At 45.1% G+C, this 27,876-nt stretch overlaps 1 protein-coding gene across 1 annotated transcript in view; it reads right to left on the bottom strand.

Annotated features, from left to right (window-relative positions):
- The window catches only part of PKHD1 (PKHD1 ciliary IPT domain containing fibrocystin/polyductin), an 832,619-nt gene that overhangs the window by 779,559 nt on the left and 25,184 nt on the right, over positions 1-27,876 (bottom strand). The gene's annotated exons all lie outside the window — the stretch shown is intronic.

A 27,876-nucleotide genomic window follows, 5' to 3' on the forward strand; every position in this document is an offset into this window, starting at 1 on the left:
CAGTTAATTCCTATTCTAAACTAGACCACCAGGGATCTTATCATAGACATTTTTGCAAACTAGACTACCAGGAATCTTACCATAAACCTTCACATAACTACACCACCAGGAATGTTGCCTTGAACCCCTTTATCAAACTAGCCCACCAGGGACATTACCATGAAGTCCTTCACCAAAGTAGGACACAGGCATGCTCCCATGATCCCATTCTATAAACTAGACCACCAGGGATTTTGCCATGAACAGCTTCATGAAACTAGCCCACCAGGGATGTTACTTTGAACTCATTCACTAAACTAGAAAACCAGGGACATTACCATGAACTACTTCACCAAATTAGGAAATAGGGATGTTACCATGATCCCATTCTATAAACTAGACCACCAGGGATGTTGCTATGAAGAGCTTTATCAAACTAGACCACCAGGGATGTTAATTTGGACCCCTTCACTAAACTAAAGAACCATGTATTCCATCAAATTAGAAAATGGGGATGTTACCATGATAGCCTTCTCTAAACTAGCCCACCAGGGACGTTGCAATTAATTCCTATTCTAAACTAGACCACCAGGGATAGTCACAAGGCCTCTTCATTAAGCCAGACCACCAGGGATGATACTTTGTACTCTTACTAAACTAGACCAGAGATTATATCAGACTCCCAGAAACCAGGCCACCAGGGACATTTCCATGAACCTCTACTTTGCCCTAGATGACAACAAAATTGACTTTTTATCTAGGCCCTATTCAGAATCCTAGATCACAAGGGATTTCCCTCCCCATCACTAACCTCGTTTGTACCTATTGCTGCAGGGAAAATTTAAACTCATTGACTCCATTTCCAAATAATCTCTTTTTTTTTTTTCAGAAATAGCGCCACTCTTGAGTACAGGCAGTGCATGGTATTGCAGCTCAGTCACATATACTTTAATAGGACTAAGTTGCAATGCCAGAAACAACCTTTTTTTTTTCAGACACAGCGCCACTCCTGAGTATAGGCAGTGCATGGTATTGCAACTCAGCTACATATACTTTAATAGGGCTGAGATGCAATGCCAGAAACAATTTTTTTTTTGAGAAACAGCGCCACTCCTGAGTATAGGCAGTGCATGGTATTGCAGCTCAGATACATATACTTTAATAGGGCTGAGATGCAATGCCAGAAACAATTTTTTTTTTGAGAAACAGCGCCACTCTTGAGTATAGGCTGTGCCTGGTATTGCAGCTCAGCTACATATACTTTAAAAGGGATGAGTGCAATTCCAGAATGCACCCTTTTTTTTTCAGCAACAGCGCCACTCCTGAGCATTGGTAGTGCATGGTATTGCATCTCAGCTACATATACTTTAATAGGGCTGAGTTGCAATGCCAGAAACAACAATTTATTTTTTTTTTTTCAGAAAAAGCACCACTCCTGAGTATAGGCAGTACCTGGTATTGCAGCCCAGCTACATATACAGTACTTTAATAGGGCTGAGTTGCAATACCAGAAACAATTTTTTTTTCAGAAACAGCGCCACTCCTGAGTATAGGCAGTGCATGGTATTACAGCCCAGATACATATACTTTAATAGGGCTGAGTTGCAATACCAGAAACAACCATTTGTTTTTCAGAAACAGCGCCACTCCTGAGTATAGGCAGAGTATGGAATTGCAGCTCAGCTACATATACTTTAATAGAGATGGGTTGTAATGCCAGAAACAACCATTTTTTTTTTCAGAAACTGCGCCACTCCTGAGTATAGGCAGAGCATGATACTGCAGCTCCGTCACATATACTTTAATAGGGCTGAGTTGCAATGCTAGAAACAACCATTTTTTTTTTCAGAAACAGCGCCACTCCTGAGTGTAGGCAGTGCATGGTACTGCAGCTCAGATACATATACTTTAATAGGGCTGTGTTGCAATACCAGAAACAACCATTTTTTTTGAGAAACAGCGCCACTCCTGAGTATAGGCAGTGCATGGTATTGCAGCTTAGATACATATACTTTAATAGGGCTGTGTTGCAATACCAGAAACAACCATTTTTTTTGAGAAACAGCGCCACTCCTGAGTATAGGCTGTGCATGGTACTGCAGCTCAGATACTGTACATATACAGTACTTTAATAGAGCTTCGTTGCAATGCCAGAAACAACCATTTTTTTTTTCAGAAACAGTGCCACTCCTGAATATAGGCTGTGCCTGGTATTGCAGCTCAGCTACATATACTTTAATAGGGCTGAGTTGCAATTCCAGAAACAACCAATTTTTTTTTTGAGAAACAGCGCCACTCCTGAGTATAGGCAGTACCTGGTATTGCAGCCCAGCCACATATACTTTAATAGGGCTGAGTTGCAATACCAGAAACAATTTTTTTTCAGAAACAGCGCCACTCCTGAGTATAGGCAGTGCATGGTATTACAGCCCAGATACATATACTTTAATAGGGCTGAGTTGCAATACCAGAAACAACCATTTGTTTTTCAGAAACAGCGCCACTCCTGAGTATAGGCAGAGTATGGAATTGCAGCTCAGCTACATATACTTTAATAGAGATGGGTTGTAATGCCAGTAACAACCATTTTTTTTTTCAGAAACTGCGCCACTCCTGAGTATAGGCAGAGCATGATACTGCAGCTCCGTCACATATACTTTAATAGGGCTGAGTTGCAATGCTAGAAACAACCATTTTTTTTTCAGAAACAGCGCCACTCCTGAGTGTAGGCAGTGCATGGTACTGCAGCTCAGATACATATACTTTAATAGGGCTGTGTTGCAATACCAGAAACAACCATTTTTTTGAGAAACAGCGCCACTCCTGAGTATAGGCAGTGCATGGTACTGCAGCTCAGATACATATACTTTAATAGGGCTGTGTTGCAATACCAGAAACAACCATTTTTTTTGAGAAACAGCGCCACTCCTGAGTATAGGCTGTGCATGGTACTGCAGCTCAGATACTGTACATATACAGTACTTTAATAGAGCTTCGTTGCAATGCCAGAAACAACCATTTTTTTTTTTCAGAAACAGTGCCACTCCTGAATATAGGCTGTGCCTGGTATTGCAGCTCAGCTACATATACTTTAATAGGGCTGAGTTGCAATTCCAGAAACAACCAATTTTTTTTTTGAGAAACAGCGCCACTCCTGAGTATAGGCAGTACCTGGTATTGCAGCCAAGCCACATATACTTTAATAGGGCTGAGTTGCAATACCAGAAACAATCTTTTTTTTTGTTTTTTCAGAAACAGCGCCACTCCTGAGTGTAGGCAGTGCATGGTATTGCAGCTCAGCTACTTATACTTTAATAGGGCTGAGTTGCAATACCAGAAACAACCACTGGTCAGGAGTAGCGCTGTTTCTGAAAAAAAAAACACAGCAATGGACAACCCCTTTAAGTCTGATATAAACAGATACATTTGCAGAATTTTCCGGCGAAACGTGCGTGAAATGTTTCCCAATGTTGATGCTAATTATGAGAGAGGGAGGTCAGTGGCATCCAGGAGCATGGGAGGCATTAGGGAGATAAGCGGTGACCACCAGCTGACAGGGAAACTTTCTGTGAGCTGTTTAAACTTGTCAATGCCTACAGCAAACTGCAAACTGCTGGCAGGAGCCGCGCGCCACACAAAGCCGCACATTGTGCTCTTTCTAGTCTGGAATGTGACTCATTAACTTTATTCCCTGGCGATATTTAATCAGAGCTGTGAGAAGATCGTTATGGCATGCAAATACCGCTCACACTAAACAAAAGGGACTCCAATGTTGTTTAGGCTGGAAGCATCGCTGCTGCTCCAAGTCTACGTACAGCGCGCGAATGGCAATCTGCCGAACACTGGGGGAGTCACTAATTCAGAGTCACCCCAAAGAATATAACTACAATAATACTGCCCCTATATACAAGAATATAACTACAATAATACTGCCCCTATATACAAGACTATAACTACTATAATACTGCTCCCTATGTACAAGAATATAACTACTATAATACTGCCCCCTATGTACAAGAATATAACTACTATAATACTACCCCTATGTACAAGAATATAACTACTATAATACTGCCCCTATGTACAAGAATATAACTACTATAATACTGCTCCCTATGTACAAGAATATAACTACTATAATACTGCCCCCTATGTACAAGAATATAACTACTATAATACTGCTCCCTATGTACAAGAATATAACTACTATAATACTGCCTCTATATACAAGAATATAACTACTATAATACTGCTCCCTATGTACAAGAATATAACTACTATAATACTGCCCCCTATGTACAAGAATATAACTACTATAATACTGCCTCCTATGTACAAGAATATAAATACTATAATACTGCTCCTATGTACGAGAATATAACTACTATAATACTGCCCCTATGTACAAGAATATAACTACTATAATACTGCTCCTATGTACAAGAATATAACTACTATAATACTGCCTCCTATGTACAAGAATATAACTACTATAATACTGCTCCTATGTACGAGAATATAACTACTATAATACTGCCCCTATGTACAAGAATATAACTACTATAATACTGCTCCTATGTACAAGAATATAACTACTATAATACTGCCCCTATGTACAAGAATATAACTACTATAATACTGCTCCTATATACAAGAATATAACTACTATAATACTGCCCCTATGTACAAGAATATAACTACTATAATACTGCTCCTATATACAAGAATATAACTACTATAATACTGCTCCTATATACAAGAATATAACTACTATAATACTGCCTCTATGTACAAGAATATAACTACTATAATACTGCTCCTATGTACAAGAATATAACGACTATAATACTGCCCCCTATGTACAAGAATATAACTGCTATAATACTGGCCCTATGTACAAGAATATAACTGCTATAATACTGGCCCTATGTACAAGAATATAACTGCTATAATACTGCTCCTATGTACAAGAATATAACTGCTATAATACTGGCCCTATGTACAAGAATATAACTACTATAATACTGCTCCTATGTACAAGAATATAACTACTATAATACTGCCACTATGTACAAGAATATAACTACTATAATACTGCCTCTATATACAAGAATATAACTACTATAATACTGCCCCTATGTACAAGAATATAACTACTATAATACTGCCCTTATGTACAAGAATTTAACTACTATAATACTGCCCCTATGTACAAGAATATAACTACTATAATACTGCCCCTATGTACAAGAATATAACTACTATAATACTGCCCCTATGTACAAGAATATAACTACTATAATACTGCTCCTATGTACAAGAATATACCTATTATAATACTGCTCCTATGTAAAAGAATATAACGACTATAATACTGCCCCTATGTACAAGAATATAACTACTATATTACTGCCCCTATGTACAAGAATATGACTACTATAATATTGCCCCTATGTACAAGAATATAACTACTATAATACTGTCCCTATGTACAAGAATATAACTACTATAATACTGCCCCTATGTACAAGAATGTAACTACTATAATACTGCCCCTATGTACAAGAATATACCTACTATAATACTGCTCCTATGTACAAGAATATAACTACTATAATACTGCCCCTATGTACAAGAATATAACTACTATAATACTGCCCCTATGTACAAGAATATAACTACTATAATACTGCTCCTATGTACAGGAATATAACTACTATAATACTGCCCCCTATGTACAAGAATATAACTACTATAATACTGCCCCCTATGTACAAGAATATAACTACTATAATACTGCCCCTATGTACAAGAATATAACTACTATAATACTGCCCCTATGTACAAGAATATAACTACTATAATACTGCTCCTATGTACAGGAATATAACTACTATAATACTGCCCCCTATGTACAAGAATATAACTACTATAATACTGCCCCTATGTACAAGAATATAACTACTATAATACTGCCCCTATGTACAAGAATATAACTACTATAATACTGCCCCTATGTACAAGAATATAACTACTATAATACTGCTCCTATGTACAGGAATATAACTACTATAATACTGCCCCCTATGTACAAGAATATAACTACTATAATACTGCCCCTATGTACAAGAATATAACTACTATAATACTGCCCCTATGTACAAGAATATAACTACTATAATACTGCCCTATGTACAAGAATATAACTACTATAATACTGCCTCCTATGTACAAGAATATAACTACTATAATACTGCTCCTATGTACGAGAATATAACTACTATAATACTGCCCCTATGTACAAGAATATAACTACTATAATACTGCTCCTATGTACAAGAATATAACTACTATAATACTGCTCCTATATACAAGAATATAACTACTATAATACTGCCCCTATGTACAAGAATATAACTACTATAATACTGCTCCTATATACAAGAATATAACTACTATAATACTGCTCCTATATACAAGAATATAACTACTATAATACTGCCCCTATGTACAAGAATATAACTACTATAATACTGCTCCTATATACAAGAATATAACGACTATAATACTGCCCCCTATGTAAAAGAATATAACTGCTATAATACTGGCCCTATGTACAAGAATATAACTGCTATAATACTGGCCCTATGTACAAGAATATAACTGCTATAATACTGCTCCTATGTACAAGAATATAACTGCTATAATACTGGCCCTATGTACAAGAATATAACTACTATAATACTGCTCCTATGTACAAGAATATAACTACTATAATACTGCCACTATGTACAAGAATATAACTACTATAATACTGCCTCTATATACAAGAATATAACTACTATAATACTGCCCCTATGTACAAGAATATAACTACTATAATACTGCCCCTATGTACAAGAATATAACTACTATAATACTGCCCCTATGTACAAGAATATAACTGCTATAATACTGCTCCTATGTACAAGAATATAACTGCTATAATACTGGCCCTATGTACAAGAATATAACTACTATAATACTGCTCCTATGTACAAGAATATAACTACTATAATACTGCCACTATGTACAAGAATATAACTACTATAATACTGCCTCTATATACAAGAATATAACTACTATAATACTGCCCCTATGTACAAGAATATAACTACTATAATACTGCCCCTATGTACAAGAATATAACTACTATAATACTGCCCCTATGTACAAGAATATAACTACTATAATACTGCTCCTATATACAAGAATATAACTACTATAATACTGCCCCTATGTACAAGAATATAACTACTATAATACTGCTCCTATATACAAGAATATAACTACTATAATACTGCTCCTATATACAAGAATATAACTACTATAATACTGCCCCTATGTACAAGAATATAACTACTATAATACTGCTCCTATATACAAGAATATAACGACTATAATACTGCCCCCTATGTACAAGAATATAACTGCTATAATACTGGCCCTATGTACAAGAATATAACTGCTATAATACTGGCCCTATGTACAAGAATATAACTGCTATAATACTGCTCCTATGTACAAGAATATAACTGCTATAATACTGGCCCTATGTACAAGAATATAACTACTATAATACTGCTCCTATGTACAAGAATATAACTACTATAATACTGCCACTATGTACAAGAATATAACTACTATAATACTGCCTCTATATACAAGAATATAACTACTATAATACTGCCCCTATGTACAAGAATATAACTACTATAATACTGCCCTTATGTACAAGAATTTAACTACTATAATACTGCCCCTATGTACAAGAATATAACTACTATAATACTGCCCCTATGTACAAGAATATAACTACTATAATACTGCCCCTATGTACAAGAATATAACTACTATAATACTGCTCCTATGTACAAGAATATAACTACTATAATACTGCTCCTATGTACAAGAATATAACTGCTATAATACTGCTCCTATGTACAAGAATATAACTGCTATAATACTGGCCCTATGTACAAGAATATAACTACTATAATACTGCTCCTATATACAAGAATATAACTACTATAATACTGCCCCTATGTACAAGAATATAACTGCTATAATACTGGCCCTATGTACAAGAATATAACTGCTATAATACTGGCCCTATGTACAAGAATATAACTGCTATAATACTGCTCCTATGTACAAGAATATAACTACTATAATACTGCTCCTATATACAAGAATATAACGACTATAATACTGCCCCCTATGTACAAGAATATAACTGCTATAATACTGGCCCTATGTACAAGAATATAACTGCTATAATACTGGCCCTATGTACAAGAATATAACTGCTATAATACTGCTCCTATGTACAAGAATATAACTGCTATAATACTGGCCCTATGTACAAGAATATAACTACTATAATACTGCTCCTATGTACAAGAATATAACTACTATAATACTGCCACTATGTACAAGAATATAACTACTATAATACTGCCTCTATATACAAGAATATAACTACTATAATACTGCCCCTATGTACAAGAATATAACTACTATAATACTGCCCCTATGTACAAGAATATAACTACTATAATACTGCCCCTATGTACAAGAATATAACTGCTATAATACTGCTCCTATGTACAAGAATATAACTGCTATAATACTGGCCCTATGTACAAGAATATAACTACTATAATACTGCTCCTATGTACAAGAATATAACTACTATAATACTGCCACTATGTACAAGAATATAACTACTATAATACTGCCTCTATATACAAGAATATAACTACTATAATACTGCCCCTATGTACAAGAATATAACTACTATAATACTGCCCCTATGTACAAGAATATAACTACTATAATACTGCCCCTATGTACAAGAATATAACTACTATAATACTGCTCCTATATACAAGAATATAACTACTATAATACTGCCCCTATGTACAAGAATATAACTACTATAATACTGCTCCTATATACAAGAATATAACTACTATAATACTGCTCCTATATACAAGAATATAACTACTATAATACTGCCCCTATGTACAAGAATATAACTACTATAATACTGCTCCTATATACAAGAATATAACGACTATAATACTGCCCCCTATGTACAAGAATATAACTGCTATAATACTGGCCCTATGTACAAGAATATAACTGCTATAATACTGGCCCTATGTACAAGAATATAACTGCTATAATACTGCTCCTATGTACAAGAATATAACTGCTATAATACTGGCCCTATGTACAAGAATATAACTACTATAATACTGCTCCTATGTACAAGAATATAACTACTATAATACTGCCACTATGTACAAGAATATAACTACTATAATACTGCCTCTATATACAAGAATATAACTACTATAATACTGCCCCTATGTACAAGAATATAACTACTATAATACTGCCCTTATGTACAAGAATTTAACTACTATAATACTGCCCCTATGTACAAGAATATAACTACTATAATACTGCCCCTATGTACAAGAATATAACTACTATAATACTGCCCCTATGTACAAGAATATAACTACTATAATACTGCTCCTATGTACAAGAATATAACTACTATAATACTGCTCCTATGTACAAGAATATAACTGCTATAATACTGCTCCTATGTACAAGAATATAACTGCTATAATACTGGCCCTATGTACAAGAATATAACTACTATAATACTGCTCCTATGTACAAGAATATAACTACTATAATACTGCCACTATGTACAAGAATATAACTACTATAATACTGCCTCTATATACAAGAATATAACTACTATAATACTGCCCCTATGTACAAGAATATAACTACTATAATACTGCCCCTATGTACAAGAATATAACTACTATAATACTGCCCCTATGTACAAGAATATAACTACTATAATACTGCTCCTATATACAAGAATATAACTACTATAATACTGCCCCTATGTACAAGAATATAACTACTATAATACTGCTCCTATATACAAGAATATAACTACTATAATACTGCTCCTATATACAAGAATATAACTACTATAATACTGCCCCTATGTACAAGAATATAACTACTATAATACTGCTCCTATATACAAGAATATAACGACTATAATACTGCCCCCTATGTACAAGAATATAACTGCTATAATACTGGCCCTATGTACAAGAATATAACTGCTATAATACTGGCCCTATGTACAAGAATATAACTGCTATAATACTGCTCCTATGTACAAGAATATAACTGCTATAATACTGGCCCTATGTACAAGAATATAACTACTATAATACTGCTCCTATGTACAAGAATATAACTACTATAATACTGCCACTATGTACAAGAATATAACTACTATAATACTGCCTCTATATACAAGAATATAACTACTATAATACTGCCCCTATGTACAAGAATATAACTACTATAATACTGCCCTTATGTACAAGAATTTAACTACTATAATACTGCCCCTATGTACAAGAATATAACTACTATAATACTGCCCCTATGTACAAGAATATAACTACTATAATACTGCCCCTATGTACAAGAATATAACTACTATAATACTGCTCCTATGTACAAGAATATAACTACTATAATACTGCTCCTATGTACAAGAATATAACTACTATAATACTGCCCCCTATGTACAAGAATATAACTACTACAATACTGCCCCTATGTACAAGAATATAACTACTATAATACTGCTCCTATGTACAAGAATATAACTACTATAATACTGCTCCTATGTACAAGAATATAACTACTATAATACTGCCCCTATGTACAAGAATATAACTACTATAATACTGCCTCCTATGTACAAGAATATAAATACTATAATACTGCTCCTATGTACGAGAATATAACTACTATAATACTGCCCCTATGTACAAGAATATAACTACTATAATACTGCTCCTATGTACAAGAATATAACTACTATAATACTGCCTCCTATGTACAAGAATATAACTACTATAATACTGCTCCTATGTACGAGAATATAACTACTATAATACTGCCCCTATGTACAAGAATATAACTACTATAATACTGCTCCTATGTACAAGAATATAACTACTATAATACTGCTCCTATATACAAGAATATAACTACTATAATACTGCCCCTATGTACAAGAATATAACTACTATAATACTGCTCCTATATACAAGAATATAACTACTATAATACTGCTCCTATATACAAGAATATAACTACTATAATACTGCCCCTATGTACAAGAATATAACTACTATAATACTGCTCCTATATACAAGAATATAACGACTATAATACTGCCCCCTATGTACAAGAATATAACTGCTATAATACTGGCCCTATGTACAAGAATATAACTGCTATAATACTGGCCCTATGTACAAGAATATAACTGCTATAATACTGCTCCTATGTACAAGAATATAACTGCTATAACACTGGCCCTATGTACAAGAATATAACTACTATAATACTGCTCCTATGTACAAGAATATAACTACTATAATACTGCCACTATGTACAAGAATATAACTACTATAATACTGCCTCTATATACAAGAATATAACTACTATAATACTGACCCTATGTACAAGAATATAACTACTATAATACTGCCCTTATGTACAAGAATTTAACTACTATAATACTGCCCCTATGTACAAGAATATAACTACTATAATACTGCCCCTATGTACAAGAATATAACTACTATAATACTGCCCCTATGTACAAGAATATAACTACTATAATACTGCTCCTATGTACAAGAATATACCTATTATAATACTGCTCCTATGTAAAAGAATATAACGACTATAATACTGCCCCTATGTACAAGAATATAACTACTATAATACTGCTCCTATGTACAAGAATATAACTACTATATTACTGCCCCTATGTACAAGAATATAACGACTATAATACTGCCCCTATGTACAAGAATATAACTACTATAATACTGCTCCTATGTACAAGAATATAACTACTATATTACTGCCCCTATGTACAAGAATATGACTACTATAATATTGCCCCTATGTACAAGAATATAACTACTATAATACTGCCCCTATGTACAAGAATATAACTACTATAATACTGCCCCTATGTACAAGAATATAACTACTATAATACTGCTCCCTATGTACAAGAATATAACTACTATAATACTGCTCCTATGTACAAGAATATAACTACTATAATACTGCTCCTATGTACAAGAATATAACTACTATAATACTGCCCCTATGTACAAGAATATAACTACTATATTACTGCCCCTATGTACAAGAATATGACTACTATAATATTGCCCCTATGTACAAGAATATAACTACTATAATACTGCCCCTATGTACAAGAATATAACTACTATAATACTGCCCCTATGTACAAGAATATAACTACTATAATACTGCTCCCTATGTACAAGAATATAACTACTATAATACTGCTCCTATGTACAAGAATATAACTACTATAATACTGCCCCTATGTACAAGAATATAACTACTATAATACTGCCCCTATGTACAAGAATATAACTACTATAATACTGCTCCTATGTACAAGAATATAACTACTATAATACTGCTCCTATGTACAGGAATATAACTACTATAATACTGCCCCCTATGTACAAGAATATAACTACTATAATACTGCCCCTATGTACAAGAATATAACTACTATAATACTGCCCCTATGTACAAGAATATAACTACTATAATACTGCCCTATGTACAAGAATATAACTACTATAATACTGCCTCCTATGTACAAGAATATAACTACTATAATACTGCTCCTATGTACGAGAATATAACTACTATAATACTGCCCCTATGTACAAGAATATAACTACTATAATACTGCTCCTATGTACAAGAATATAACTACTATAATACTGCTCCTATATACAAGAATATAACTACTATAATACTGCCTTTATGTACAAGAATATAACTACTATAATACTGCTCCTATATACAAGAATATAACTACTATAATACTGCTCCTATATACAAGAATATAACTACTATAATACTGCCCCTATGTACAAGAATATAACTACTATAATACTGCTCCTATATACAAGAATATAACGACTATAATACTGCCCCCTATGTACAAGAATATAACTGCTATAATACTGGCCCTATGTACAAGAATATAACTGCTATAATACTGGCCCTATGTACAAGAATATAACTGCTATAATACTGCTCCTATGTACAAGAATATAACTGCTATAATACTGGCCCTATGTACAAGAATATAACTACTATAATACTGCTCCTATGTACAAGAATATAACTACTATAATACTGCCCCTATGTACAAGAATATAACTACTATAATACTGCCTCTATATACAAGAATATAACTACTATAATACTGCCCCTATGTACAAGAATATAACTACTATAATACTGCCCCTATGTACAAGAATATAACTACTATAATACTGCCCCTATGTACAAGAATATAACTAATATATTACTACCCCTATGTACAAGAATATGACTACTATAATATTGCCCCTATGTACAAGAATATAACTACTATAATACTGTCCCTATGTACAAGAATATAACTACTATAATACTGCCCCTATGTACAAGAATATAACTACTATAATACTGCCCCTATGTACAAGAATATACCTACTATAATACTGCTCCTATGTACAAGAATATAACTACTATAATACTGCCCCTATGTACAAGAATATAACTACTATAATACTGCCCCTATGTACAAGAATATAACTACTATAATATGTCACGCTCCCCGGGTCCTTGGCTTCCCTCCCCGGGTCCTCTGCTCCGCTCCCCGGGTCCTCAGCCCCGCTCCCCGGCTCACCTGCCACGCTCCCCGCTCTCCAGCCTCCGGTCCCCGTCCTTCCCAGGCCCCCTGGTCCCCGATCGCGGCGCCCGACGGCTTCCCAGGCCCTGGCCGGCTCCCCTGCGTCCTCTTCTCAGCCTCCTTCCCTGGCTTCTGGCACCCGGGCTGCGCGCATGCGCATTAGGGCGCGCGCGCGGTCACTGACCCTTTCTTAAAGGGCCAGCGTCCATTAACAGGTAATGAGGCTAATCAGGTACAGGGTATAAAGGGGCGTATTGTCCAAGGGGGCGGGGCCTGATCTTCGTGTTCCCTAAGCTAGGAGTCAGGTCTCCTGGTGTTTCAGTGCATGTACTCACCTATCTCTCTTTGTAGAGCCGTGCTTGCCTCGCCATCCAGTCTGCCGTATCCTGAACCCCGAACGCTGTCCTTCTGCCATCCTGACAGTCCGCACCATCTCGGATCCCTGCGGTGACCCGTCATCTTGCTCCCAAGGTTCCGGACCCCGCCTGACATCATCTCGGCTTCCGAACCTGAGCTGCGTCACCCGGACCACCACCCATAACTCTGTGGTCCCAGGGACTTCTCCGCTATTCCCGTGTGCAAGGACTGTTCTGCTGTTTCTAGTGTTCCAGCTGCCGGACTCTTTCCTACCATCTAGGAGTTCGGTCCAGTGGATCCACCTCCTGGGCCTGCCCGTACACCTGGCCGTGACAGTAAGATCAGGCCATGGATCCCGCTGCAGCACTAGCGGCCTTGCAAGAGGAACTCCAACGCCAGCGTGAAGTCCAGACCCGCATGCTGAACTTCATGACTTCCGTGGACACCCGCCTGACCATGCTACAAGCGGCAGTCACGTCTACAACATCCCAAGCCGCCACTAGTCAAGCCACGTCCCCCGCTCCCGTGGCCGCTTCTTCGGATGCTTCCAGACTGCGTTTGGCCTCACCACCCTGGTACGCCGGAGATCCCAAGACTTGCAGGGGGTTTATAAACCAATGCTCCCTCCACTTCACGCAGCTGCCACATCTGTTTGCCTCCGACCAATCCAAGGTCGCCTTCATCATGTCTCACCTGGAGGGCGAGGCACTGGCGTGGATGAACCCGTTGTGGGAGAAGGAGGACCCTATGACCAAGGATCTTCAAGAGTTCCTGCAGGCCTTCCGCAGCACCTTTGACGAGCCGGGACGCGCCTCTGCGTCTGCTTCATCCCTCCTCCGCTTACGTCAAGGAACACTGACGGTGGGCCAATACGCCATCCGTTTCCGCACGTTGGCTTCTGAACTCGGGTGGAATAATGATGCCCTAACAGCCGCCTTCTGGGAAGGACTCTCGAGTCGCATCAAAGATGAGTTGGCGGGTCGTGACGTGCCCTCCACCCTAGATGCCCTGATTGCCCTAGCAACTCGAGTGGACATTCGTTTTCAGGAGCGCTCCAAAGAGCTGTCTCGGGAGAGACGTCCGGTACGACATTCCCCTCCTCCACAGAAGCCCTCCGTATCGCAGTCATCAACAGCTGGGATTCCCGTCCACGAGCCCATGCAGATCGACCGAGTACGGCAATCTGAACAACGTCGAGCAGAGCGGCTCGCCAAGGGCCTCTGCTTTTACTGCGGAGAGGACACTCACCTCCTACGCTCCTGTCCGGAAAGGCCGGGAAACTCCAAAGCCTAGGGTTGGTAGGAGAGGCCACCCTAGGTGCTGGGACTCTCTCAGACCCGGTTATGTGGACTGTGCAAGTGTCAACGGGAGAGACGCGCTTCACGGCTGAGGCATACCTCGACTCTGGAGCAGCAGGCAATTTCATCCAGCAGGCCACGGTGGACAAGTACCAGCTGCCTGTTACTCTACTCGAGAAGCCCCTAGTGATTGCCTCTGTGGATGGGAGACCCCTCTCTGATACCATCTCCTGGGTCACCAGACCGGTCGAACTGCGTATCGGTGCCCTGCACACCGAGAACATCACTCTCTACGTCCTTCCACACATGTCCCACCAGATCCTGCTGGGACTTCCCTGGTTGCGGACACACGAACCATCAGTCAGCTGGGGTACTGGCGAAATCACCCGATGGGGTTCTGCTTGTCATGAGAAGTGTCTGAAGTCCATACAACCTATCCGACGACCTCCGGTTCCAGAGAACCTACCGGAACTGCCCTCGGCCTATTGGTCCTTCGCAGACGTTTTTGACAAGAAGGAGTCTGAGGTACTTCCGCCACACCGTCCCTACGATTGTGCCATCGACCTGCTCCCAGGAACAACACCACCTCGAGGACGGATATATCCGTTGTCTCCGGCCGAAACCAGGGCCATGTCTACCTACATCACAGAGAGCCTGGCAAAAGGATTCATCCGGAGTTCCTCCTCTCCTGCGGGAGCAGGCTTCTTCTTCGTGAAGAAGAAAGAGGGTGACCTACGCCCATGCATCGACTACCGGGGTCTAAATCAGATCACCGTCAAAAACAAGTACCCTCTGCCGCTCATCCCCGAATTGTTCGACCGGCTCAGAGGAGCCCGTGTGTTCACCAAGCTGGATCTTCGGGGTGCCTACAACCTAGTTCGTATCCGCTCTGGGGACGAATGGAAGACCGCGTTTAATACTCGCGATGGGCACTATGAATACTGCGTGATGCCCTTCGGCCTGTGTAACGCACCAGCAGTCTTCCAAGAATTGGTGAACGACATATTCCGGGACCTCCTCTACGTCTGTGTCGTAGTTTATCTGGATGACATCCTTATCTTCTCTCCGGACCTCCAGACCCATAGAGAGAACGTACAGCTGGTTCTGCAAAGACTGAGGGAGAATCGTCTTTACGCCAAATATGAGAAGTGCGTCTGTGAGGTAAATCCGGAGATATGACGATAAATCATGATATTCAAGTATGTCAGGAAGCCCTCTCCTGGTGTCACCCCCTTCTTTCCTTCACACAACTGGTTTAGCAACAAATCCCATGGCCATCTCCTGTGATATGGAGATGAGGTGGTGTGGGAACAATGGACACAGGATGACTCCCTGCCGTCACCCTGTAACAAGAGTTGTATCTCATTAGCAAGGCTATGGAAATAGCCAGACAGAACGACTCCAGTAAAAAATGGTTCATATCTCGCAAGCCATATTTCCGATAAATATGGCAACCATAAAAATGGTGTCTCCGCATGCGGACGATGCCGGCACACCCTTTTTATGGGAGCAGGACATTGGGAAATGCCCCAGGCGTGATATCAGCCAATGGGGAACTGGCAGACAGGTCATGAGTCCCCTCGTTCTGTAGCTAAATTCATAACTGTCACAATGAGAGCATTGGCGTCCGCCTACGACGCTCCCAGGCAAAGTTATGGCCCATATTCCATGTTGTGGATTGTCCATAACTCAAGCCAGGGGTGGAGCAGTGCTCCCTCTGAGGTCACTAAGGTAGGAGGGGACCTGGATTTGCCCAGGTTGATAACCCTACTTCGGCCATTTTCCAGGGTTCTTTTCGCTGGGGGCACGTGTAGGAAACATCTGTGGGAAGGATCCTAGAAACCTGGGTACAGCGCCCCCCTGTGGCCAGACGCAACAAGGTAACTGCTGGAACTGTGTATGCCTGTTTGTAACCCATGCTTTGACTGTAACTGTACTCTGACATATGTATATTCTGTAGATTCCCTATTGTATATATTGTAGTTTCTAGTGTGCTTTAGGCTGATTAAATTATATAATTAATCTTGGGCTGTTCTGTTATCTCGATCTTGAATCCCACGTCTGTGTGTTCGGCTAATAGTTACCGTAAATCGGTTGGTGGCAGCGAATTGTGCCAAGGATTATTGTGGGGAGGCCAGTGAGATTCGGGGAGATTTTATATATTCCGCCCGCGGAGGTCGGGGGAATATATACCTTACTCTCACCGGGGACCCTTCAATAATCGGCATAAGTAGTATAGCGGCCTCCTTGCTTATGGTCGGGCAATTCCATAATTGGCCTGACTATAAGAGGGGCGCTAGAGAGCGCGTCACGTGCTCTGTCTGTCGGTCGGGAGGTATAAAGGAGGGGTGACCCCCACTTGTTACCCCCCGATTGTGACGTACTGGTAGCCAGCGCGGGGGATTTTTGAGTGACCCCCCCGGTGGTTTGTGACATATTGGTGGCATAGCGGTGGGATCGAGATAATAGTGTGTGTGAGTGTGAGACCCATACTCCCAGACACTAAAGACTGCCTGCAGCAGCTGTGGCTGCTGGGGTCTTCAGACTAGCTCAACACTAGAGTGTCAGAGTGCAGATACTGTAAGGTGTGTGGAGGCATCAGGTGTCAGTTCTGTGTCAGTGACCAAAAGTCTGCAAGAATGGCTGATGGCACCAGGAGCAGAGCTATGCAACTGGCCAATGCTAAGGTAGGAGCCGAAGAGAGGGAGGACGGTGCTGTGGACAGCAATGAGGAGGTTGCCCACGAGTCCTCCAGGAGCTCGACGCCAGAAAACCGTTCTGCCGAGGACATTGCGCAACCTGGCACTGCTGGACAAGATGAGGAGGAGCTCACCCAAGGTTCCTCAACGAGCCAGATGCCAGCCCTCCGCTCTGAAAGGGACAGTGAATCGCCTAGCTCTGCAGCGTGCCGCAGATCACCACGTGCCATTCCACCGAGCCTGGGAGGCTCGGATAGCCTTCTTCAAATGGCTATGGCCCTTCTCCAGGCTGGAGACCAGAAGGGCTACAAGGAACTCCTGGCAGAGCGCAGGGCAGAGCGGCAGGCAGCGCGTGACGCTGAGGCTGCGGAGCGGCACGCAGAGCGTGAGGCTGCGGAGCGAGAGCGGCAGGCAGCGCGTGAAGAGCGAGAGCGACAGGCAGACCGTGACTACCAGCTGCAGCTAGCTCAGCTCCGGCCCTCATCAGCCACATGTGACCTTCGAGACACCAAACTTCCAAAGGTCCGTGTTGAGGACTTCCCAGTGCTGGAGAAGGATGGAGACTTGGACTCTTTCTTGACTGCTTTTGAACGGACTTGCTTGCAGCACCATCTGGACAAGGACCAGTGGGCCAAATACCTGACCCCCCGTTTAAGGGGTAAGGCCCTGGATATCCTTGGGGACTTGCCTGCTGAGGCAGATCAGGGCTACGACACCATCAAGCGGGCCCTGATCCAACAGTACAACCTCACTCCAGAGTCCTACCGCAAGAAGTTCCGGAGCCTACAGAAGGGACCAAAGGACTCCTGGGCTGACCACCGGCGGGCACTTGCCCGAGCTGCCGACCACTGGACCCAAGGCCTGCAGCTTTCCACCGGACCAGAGATCCTGGACTTGTTCATCACGGAGCAACTCTTGTGGAACTGCCCTGAGGATCTCCGCCAGTTCATCCGAGACCAGAAGCCAAAGGGGTCCACGGCTACAGCTGCCCTTGCCGATGACTACACCAACAACCGGGCCCCTGAGGCCAGGAGAGCGGCCACCAGCAGCACATGGAGAGGGGGTAAGATGAATTCTGCGACTGCCCCACCTGCCCCTAGACTGCAGGGGGTGTCCCCCTCAACTCCCCTCTCCAGGCCCGTGGCGGAACCAAGACGGTGCCACCAGTGCAACCTACCTGGACACTTCAAGGCCATGTGCCCTCAGCGTCCCAAGGCCCCGGCTCCGTCCCCGTCCCAAGGGCCGCCCAAGGTGTATTGTGTGGGTGGGGGTGGTGGTAGGTCCCTGGACAGCTTCCAACCTGTCACCGTCGGCCGGTCTGTGACCATAGGACTGCGAGACAGCGCCTCGGAGGTGACTCTGGTGCGGCCTGAGATGGTGTCCCCCCAAGACTTGATCCCTGGAAAAACCCTCGCTGTCTCCGGGATTGGAGGCATTGACCCGGCGCTGCCTGTTGCTGACATTTATGTGGACTGGGGCGCAGGGCGGGGGGTGAGGGAGGTGGGGGTAACTGATCGGATCCCTGCAAACGTGCTACTTGGGACAGATTTGGGGCAGATAACCTCCCAGTTTGGGCCCCCCCCAAGGGCTGAACCTTCAGCCAGTACTGACATGACTCCTAACAATGTTAATGTGTTATCTATGAATGATGTAAGGGAGGAGGGAGTGAACTCTGATATTTCTGCTTGCATAGACACCATAGACACACACTCAGCTGCAGCTGTGACAGGGGAGGGGGTCAGAGAAAGGTGTGACAATGCCTCTACAAGTAACCAGCCTGTGAGCTGGGATCTGTTGCCCTCTGCAGGGATAAGCAGAGAGCAGGGTGCTGCAGGGGGAGGACCAGTGTGTGGGGTGGGGGCTACCACAGCAAATGTGGGGTCCCCAGAGATTTCACAGCGGGGTTCTGTTGCTGCAGGAGGGGAACAGGCAGGTGAGATTGGGGCCGGTCCAGGAGCGGAAGTGCTCCCAGGTAAGATCTCGGTGCATGGTTCCCCCACAACCGGGGTGTCAGGAAGCCAGGTAGGTCTGCCTGAACCGGCGACTTGGTCAGGAACGGAGGAGGAGCAGGCACGACCCACGGTCGCAGCGGCTGTGGCCGCTGTCACCCGCAGTGGGAGTGCTGGAAGCCAAGGGGCCTCCCGGAGGTCCGATAGCTCTTCCCCTTCTGACCAAGTGGCAGCCGAGTCAGGTGGAGGCCAGGACACAGGTCCCGGGGTACTGACTGAAGATGTGACAGTCTCGTCGATTCTGGCCACATCTAGTCAGGGGTTTCAGGCAGCGTTAGAAGCTGACGACAGCCTGAAAGCTCTTAAGGAGCAGGCGGCACAGCCTCCCTCGGACTCGGACCCGGAGCGAGTGGTCTGGGACCAAGGACGGCTGTACCGGGCCACGGTCCAGCAGGGTTCACCGGAGGCGTGGCCCAGGGACCGACAGTTGGTGGTACCCTATCCGTTCCGGACGGAGTTGTTGCGGATCGCACATGAGATTCCGATGGCCGGACACCTAGGGATCGCTAAGACCAAGGCCAGGTTAAACCAGCATTTCTACTGGCCAAAAATGGGGGCCGATGTGGCTGCCTACTGCCGTTCGTGTGAAACCTGTCAGAGAGTGGGGAAGGCGGGGCCACGCCCCAAAGCCCCACTAGTATCTCTGCCAATCATCGATGAGCCTTTCAGGAGGGTGGCTGTGGATCTGGTCGGCCCGCTGGCCATCCCCAGCAGCTCCGGGAAACGCTTCCTACTGACGGTAGTGGACTATGCCACCCGGTACCCAGAAGCAGTGGCCTTGTCGTCCATTCGGGCTGACAAGGTGGCCACCGCATTGCTGGAGATTTTCTCCCGAGTGGGTTTTCCCCAGGAAATGCTCACTGACCGGGGGACCCAATTCATGTCCCAGCTGATGGAGGCCCTCTGTAAGCAAGTCCAGGTGCGACATCTGGTGGCCAGCCCGTACCATCCACAGACTAATGGCCTGTGCGAGCGGTTCAATGGCACCTTAAAGCAGATGCTTAAGATGTTGGTCGACTCCCATGGGCGTGACTGGGAGCGGTATCTCCCACACCTGTTATTTGCTTACCGGGAGGTTCCACAGGCCTCAACAGGATTCTCACCGTTTGAGCTCCTGTACGGGCGACGTGTGCGGGGCCCCCTGGCTCTGGTGAAAGAGGCTTGGGAAGGGGATTTGGCCACCCCTGGAGTGTCGGTTATCGAGTATGTCATGCGCTTCCGGGACAAAATGCAGGCCTTGACGCAACTGGTACACGACAATATGGCTCAAGCCCAGGCCGATCAGAAGCGTTGGTACGACCAGAACGCTTGTGAGAGGACCTACCAAGTGGGTCAAAAGGTGTGGGTACTGGTCCCCGTACCACAGGACAAGCTTCAGGTAGCCTGGGAAGGCCCATACCTCGTGTACCAGCAGCTCAACCCTGTAACGTACCTGGTCACCCTGGACCCTGCCCGTGGAAGGCGGAAGCCCTTCCATGTGAACATGATGAAGGCACATCATGAGCGGGAGGCATGTGCGCTCCCCGTGTGCAACCTGCCCGAGGAGGGAGAAGCGGAAACCCTCTTGGATATGCTAGCCCAGGTTAGGGCAGGCGGATCCATTGAGGATGTGGAGGTTGGCCACCAGCTCTTGGAGGACCAACGGTCCCAGCTGTGGGCCACCCTACACCCCTTCCGGGGGTTGTTTACCAACCAGCCTGGAAGGACTGACTTGGCTGTCCATCACGTGGACACTGGGGATCATCCCCCGATCCGGCGTTCAGCATATCGGGTCTCCCTGGAGGTGCAGCAACACATGCGCCAGGAGATTGACGAGATGCTGAAGCTGGGGGTGATCCAGGCATCCAACAGCGCTTGGGCCTCGCCTGTAGTCCTCGTCCCTAAGAAGGACCGAACCACTCGGTTCTGCGTGGACTACAGGGGGCTCAATGCTGTCACGGTCGCCGATGCGTACCCAATGCCACGCATCGATGACCTGCTCGATCAGTTGGCCGGGGCTCAGTACCTGACCATCATGGATCTGAGCCGGGGATATTGGCAGATCCCCCTGACTCGCAAGGCCAGGGAACGCTCTGCCTTTATTACCCCATTTGGACTATACGAGTCCACGGTGATGCCATTCGGGATGAGGAATGCCCCTGCCACTTTCCAGCGGATGGTCAACACCCTGCTCAAGGGACTTGAAGGGTACGCGGCCGCGTACCTAGATGACATTGCCGTCTTCAGTCCCACCTGGGAGGACCACCTAGAGCATCTAGCACAGGTCAGCTGGCCATGAGCGAGGTCCAGTACCTCGGTCACCGGGTAGGCGGGAGAACACTGAAGCCCGAGCCTGAGAAAGTGGAGGCCATCGCATCCTGGCCCACCCCCAGGACCAAGAAGCAGGTGAGGTCCTTCTTGGGGACCGCTGGGTACTATAGGAGGTTTGTTCCATGCTATAGTAGCCTGGCAAAGCCCTTGACGGACCTCACCAAGAAGAAGCTGCCCTCTGCAGTCGATTGGACAATGGACTGCGAGACAGCCTTCCGGGCCCTAAAGGACGCCCTGTCCAGCCCGCCCGTGCTACGGGCAGCCGACTTCACGCGGCCGTTTGTAGTACAGACCGACGCCAGTGACTTCGGCCTCGGTGCGGTGCTCAGCCAGGTGGACTCTGCGAGCCAAGAGCACCCAGTCTTGTACCTGAGCCGGAAGCTGTTACCGAGGGAAGTGGCCTATTCCACAATGGAGAAGGAGTGCATGGCCATAGTGTGGGCCCTGCAGCGTCTGCAACCCTATCTATACGGGCGCCACTTCATCGTGGAGACGGACCACAATCCCCTCAGCTGGTTGCACACCGTCTCTGGGACGAATGGGCGATTGTTGCGATGGAGCCTTGCGCTCCAGCAATACAACTTCACCATTCGCCACAAAAGGGGCCGTGACCACGGTAACGCAGACGGGCTGTCCCGACAAGGAGAGGTCGCGGACGGGCGCACGGGGGAACACCGGAGTGTGCTGCCCCCTAGCGCCCTCAAAAGGGGGGAGGTGTGAGGTAAATCCGGAGATATGACGATAAATCATGATATTCAAGTATGTCAGGAAGCCCTCTCCTGGTGTCACCCCCCCTTTCCTTCACACAACTGGTTTAGCAACAAATCCCATGGCCATCTCCTGTGATATGGAGATGAGGTGGTGTGGGAACAATGGACACAGGATGACTCCCTGCCGTCACCCTGTAACAAGAGTTGTATCTCATTAGCAAGGCTATGGAAATAGCCAGACAGAACGACTCCAGTAAAAAATGGTTCATATCTCGCAAGCCATATTTCCGATAAATATGGCAACCATAAAAATGGTGTCTCCGCATGCGGACGATGCCGGCACACCCTTTTTATGGGAGCAGGACATTGGGAAATGCCCCAGGCGTGATATCAGCCAATGGGGAACTGGCAGACAGGTCATGAGTCCCCTCGTTCTGTAGCTAAATTCATAACTGTCACAATGAGAGCATTGGCGTCCGCCTACGACGCTCCCAGGCAAAGTTATGGCCCATATTCCATGTTGTGGATTGTCCATAACTCAAGCCAGGGGTGGAGCAGTGCTCCCTCTGAGGTCACTAAGGTAGGAGGGGACCTGGATTTGCCCAGGTTGATAACCCTACTTCGGCCATTTTCCAGGGTTCTTTTCGCTGGGGGCACGTGTAGGAAACATCTGTGGGAAGGATCCTAGAAACCTGGGTACAGCGCCCCCCTGTGGCCAGACGCAACAAGGTAACTGCTGGAACTGTGTATGCCTGTTTGTAACCCATGCTTTGACTGTAACTGTACTCTGACATATGTATATTCTGTAGATTCCCTATTGTATATATTGTAGTTTCTAGTGTGCTTTAGGCTGATTAAATTATATAATTAATCTTGGGCTGTTCTGTTATCTCGATCTTGAATCCCACGTCTGTGTGTTCGGCTAATAGTTACCGTAAATCGGTTGGTGGCAGCGAATTGTGCCAAGGATTATTGTGGGGAGGCCAGTGAGATTCGGGGAGATTTTATATATTCCGCCCGCGGAGGTCGGGGGAATATATACCTTACTCTCACCGGGGACCCTTCAATAAGCGGCATAAGTAGTATAGCGGCCTCCTTGCTTATGGTCGGGCAATTCCATAATTGGCCTGACTATAAGAGGGGCGCTAGAGAGCGCGTCACGTGCTCTGTCTGTCGGTCGGGAGGTATAAAGGAGGGGTGACCCCCACTTGTTACCCCCCGATTGTGACGTACTGGTAGCCAGCGCGGGGGATTTTTGAGTGACCCCCCCGGTGGTTTGTGACAGCGTCTTTGAGCAGTCTTCTCTCCCTTTCCTGGGATACATCATCTCGGGCACTGGACTGCAGATGGATCCAAAGAAGGTCTCCTCCATACTCAACTGGCCTCCTCCTTCTGGACTGAAGGCAATCCAACGGTTCCTGGGATTCGCCAACTACTACCGCCAGTTTATCCCTCACTTCTCTGCCCTGACTGCTCCTCTCTCCGCTTTGACCAAAAAGGAGGCTAATCCAAAGGACTGGTCACCTGCGGCCGACGCCGCGTTTTGCTCCCTGAAGCGAGCATTTGCCTCCGCTCCTGTACTCCACCGTCCGGAGTTAAACCGCCAGTTCACCTTGGAAGTGGATGCCTCCTCCTCGGGGGCTGGAGCAGTGCTCATGCAGAAATCCTCCTCCGGCAAGATGGTGACTTGCGGTTTCTTCTCCAAGAGCTTCTCCGCGCCGGAACGTAATTACACCATCGGTGACCGAGAACTATTGGCGGTCAAACTGGCTCTGGAGGAGTGGCGCTACCTCCTGGAAGGAGCAGTGTACCCCGTGATTATCTACACGGACCACAAGAACCTGGAATACCTGCGGTCCGCTCAGCGACTGAACCCACGGCAAGCCAGGTGGTCCTTATTCTTTGCCAGGTTTGACTTCCAGCTCCATTTCAGACCCGCGGACAAGAATGTACGCGCTGATGCCTTGTCTAGGTCTTTCGTGCCCATGGAGCAGGAGGAAGAGACTACCCAACCTATCATCCCTCCTAGCAAGATTATTCCGGTGGCCCCTGTCACTCTGGCCCAGATACCGCCCGGGAAGACCTATGTCTCTGAGACTGACAGGCAAAAAGTGTTACACTGGGGTCATGCCTCCAAAACAGCCGGTCATGCAGGCCAGAAGAGAACATGGGGTGCGATTGTACGCCATTACTGGTGGCCATCCCTTCGCACGGACGTCGCTGCTTATGTCTCTGCCTGCTCCTCTTGTGCCAGGAACAAGACGCCCAAACACCTGCCCTATGGCCGTCTTCTGCCTCTGCCTATACCCTCAGTTCCGTGGCAACACATAGCGATGGATTTTATTACGGACTTGCCATTATCCTCCGGACACACAGTCATATGGGTCGTGGTGGACCGGTTCTCCAAAATGGCTCACTTCGTCCCTATGGCCGGACTGCCCTCTGCTCAGGAACTCGCGGAAGCCTATATACATCACATCTTCCGCTTGCATGGCTTTCCATCCCACATCGTGTCCGACAGAGGAACTCAGTTCACCTCCCGCTTCTGGAGGGCGCTCTGCAAGCATCTGGGAGTGACTCTGGACTTTTCTTCTGCTTACCATCCTCAGTCTAATGGCCAAGTGGAGAGGGTCAATCAAATCTTGACATCCTTCTTACGTCACTATGTCAACGCCCATCACGACGACTGGTCCACGCTTCTGCCTTGGGCTGAATTCTCACATAACCACCATATCAGTGAGTCGTCCTCCAAATCTCCCTTCCATGTCGTTTACGGACTTCAGCCCTCCGTTCCATTGCCTATATCCCCTTCTTCGGATGTCCCTGCGGCTGATACTGTAGCCCGTGACTTCGCTACCATTTGGGACTCTGTCAAGGCGTCCCTTGGACGCGCTTCCCAGCGGATGAAGAAACACGCTGACAAGAGGCGTCTGGACCCTCCGTGTTTCTCTCCTGGTGACCTGGTCTGGCTTGCTTCCCAGTACATCCGATTGAAGATACCTTCCTACAAGCTGGGTCCTCGCTACATCGGGCCGTTTAAGGTCCTCAGCAAGATCAATGAGGTCTCCTACAAGCTACAGCTCCCGGCCACGATGAGGATTCCCAACTCTTTCCACGTCTCCCTGCTCAAGCCGGTCGTCCTTGGTCCCTTCTCCGCTGCTGCCAGTCCGGCTCCTCCACCTATTGCCGATGACGACATCTATGCGGTAAGGGATATCGTGGCCATGAAGACCGTTCGAGGTCGTCAGTTCTTCCTGGTGGACTGGGAGGGGTATGGTCCTGAGGATAGGTCCTGGGAGCCCAGGGAGAACGTGGGCACTCCTCTGATCCGTGCCTTCATGTCCCGGTTGCGGGGAGGGGGGCGTGGGGGGGGGGGGGTACTGTCACGCTCCCCGGGTCCTTGGCTTCCCTCCCCGGGTCCTCTGCTCCGCTCCCCGGGTCCTCAGCCCCGCTCCCCGGCTCACCTGCCACGCTCCCCGCTCTCCAGCCTCCGGTCCCCGTCCTTCCCAGGCCCCCTGGTCCCCGATCGCGGCGCCCGACGGCTTCCCAGGCCCTGGCCGGCTCCCCTGCGTCCTCTTCTCAGCCTCCTTCCCTGGCTTCTGGCACCCGGGCTGCGCGCATGCGCATTAGGGCGCGCGCGCGGTCACTGACCCTTTCTTAAAGGGCCAGCGTCCATTAACAGGTAATGAGGCTAATCAGGTACAGGGTATAAAGGGGCGTATTGTCCAAGGGGGCGGGGCCTGATCTTCGTGTTCCCTAAGCTAGGAGTCAGGTCTCCTGGTGTTTCAGTGCATGTACTCACCTATCTCTCTTTGTAGAGCCGTGCTTGCCTCGCCATCCAGTCTGCCGTATCCTGAACCCCGAACGCTGTCCTTCTGCCATCCTGACAGTCCGCACCATCTCGGATCCCTGCGGTGACCCGTCATCTTGCTCCCAAGGTTCCGGACCCCGCCTGACATCATCTCGGCTTCCGAACCTGAGCTGCGTCACCCGGACCACCACCCATAACTCCGTGGTCCCAGGGACTTCTCCGCTATTCCCGTGTGCAAGGACTGTTCTGTTTCTAGTGTTCCAGCTGCCGGACTCTTTCCTACCATCTAGGAGTTCGGTCCAGTGGATCCACCTCCTGGGCCTGCCCGTACACCTGGCCGTGACATAATACTGCTCCTATGTACAGGAATATAACTACTATAATACTGCCCCCTATGTACAAGAATATAACTACTATAATACTGCCCCCTATGTAGAAGAATATAACTACTATAATACTGCTCCTATGTACAAGAATATAACTACTATAATACTGCTCCTATGTACAGGAATATAACTACTATAATACTGCCCCCTATGTACAAGAATATAACTACTATAATACTGCTCCTATGTACAAGAATATAACTACTATAATACTGCCCCCTATGTACAAGAATATAACTACTATAATACTGCCCCTATGTACAAGAATATAACTACTATAATACTGCCCCTATGTACAAGAATATAACTACTATAATACTGCCCCTATGTACAAGAATATAACTACTATAATACTGTTCCTATGTACAAGAATATAACTACTATAATACTGCCTCCTATGTACAA

This window comes from Anomaloglossus baeobatrachus, chromosome 3, assembly GCF_048569485.1.
Source record: "Anomaloglossus baeobatrachus isolate aAnoBae1 chromosome 3, aAnoBae1.hap1, whole genome shotgun sequence".
Taxonomy (NCBI): domain Eukaryota; kingdom Metazoa; phylum Chordata; class Amphibia; order Anura; family Aromobatidae; genus Anomaloglossus; species Anomaloglossus baeobatrachus.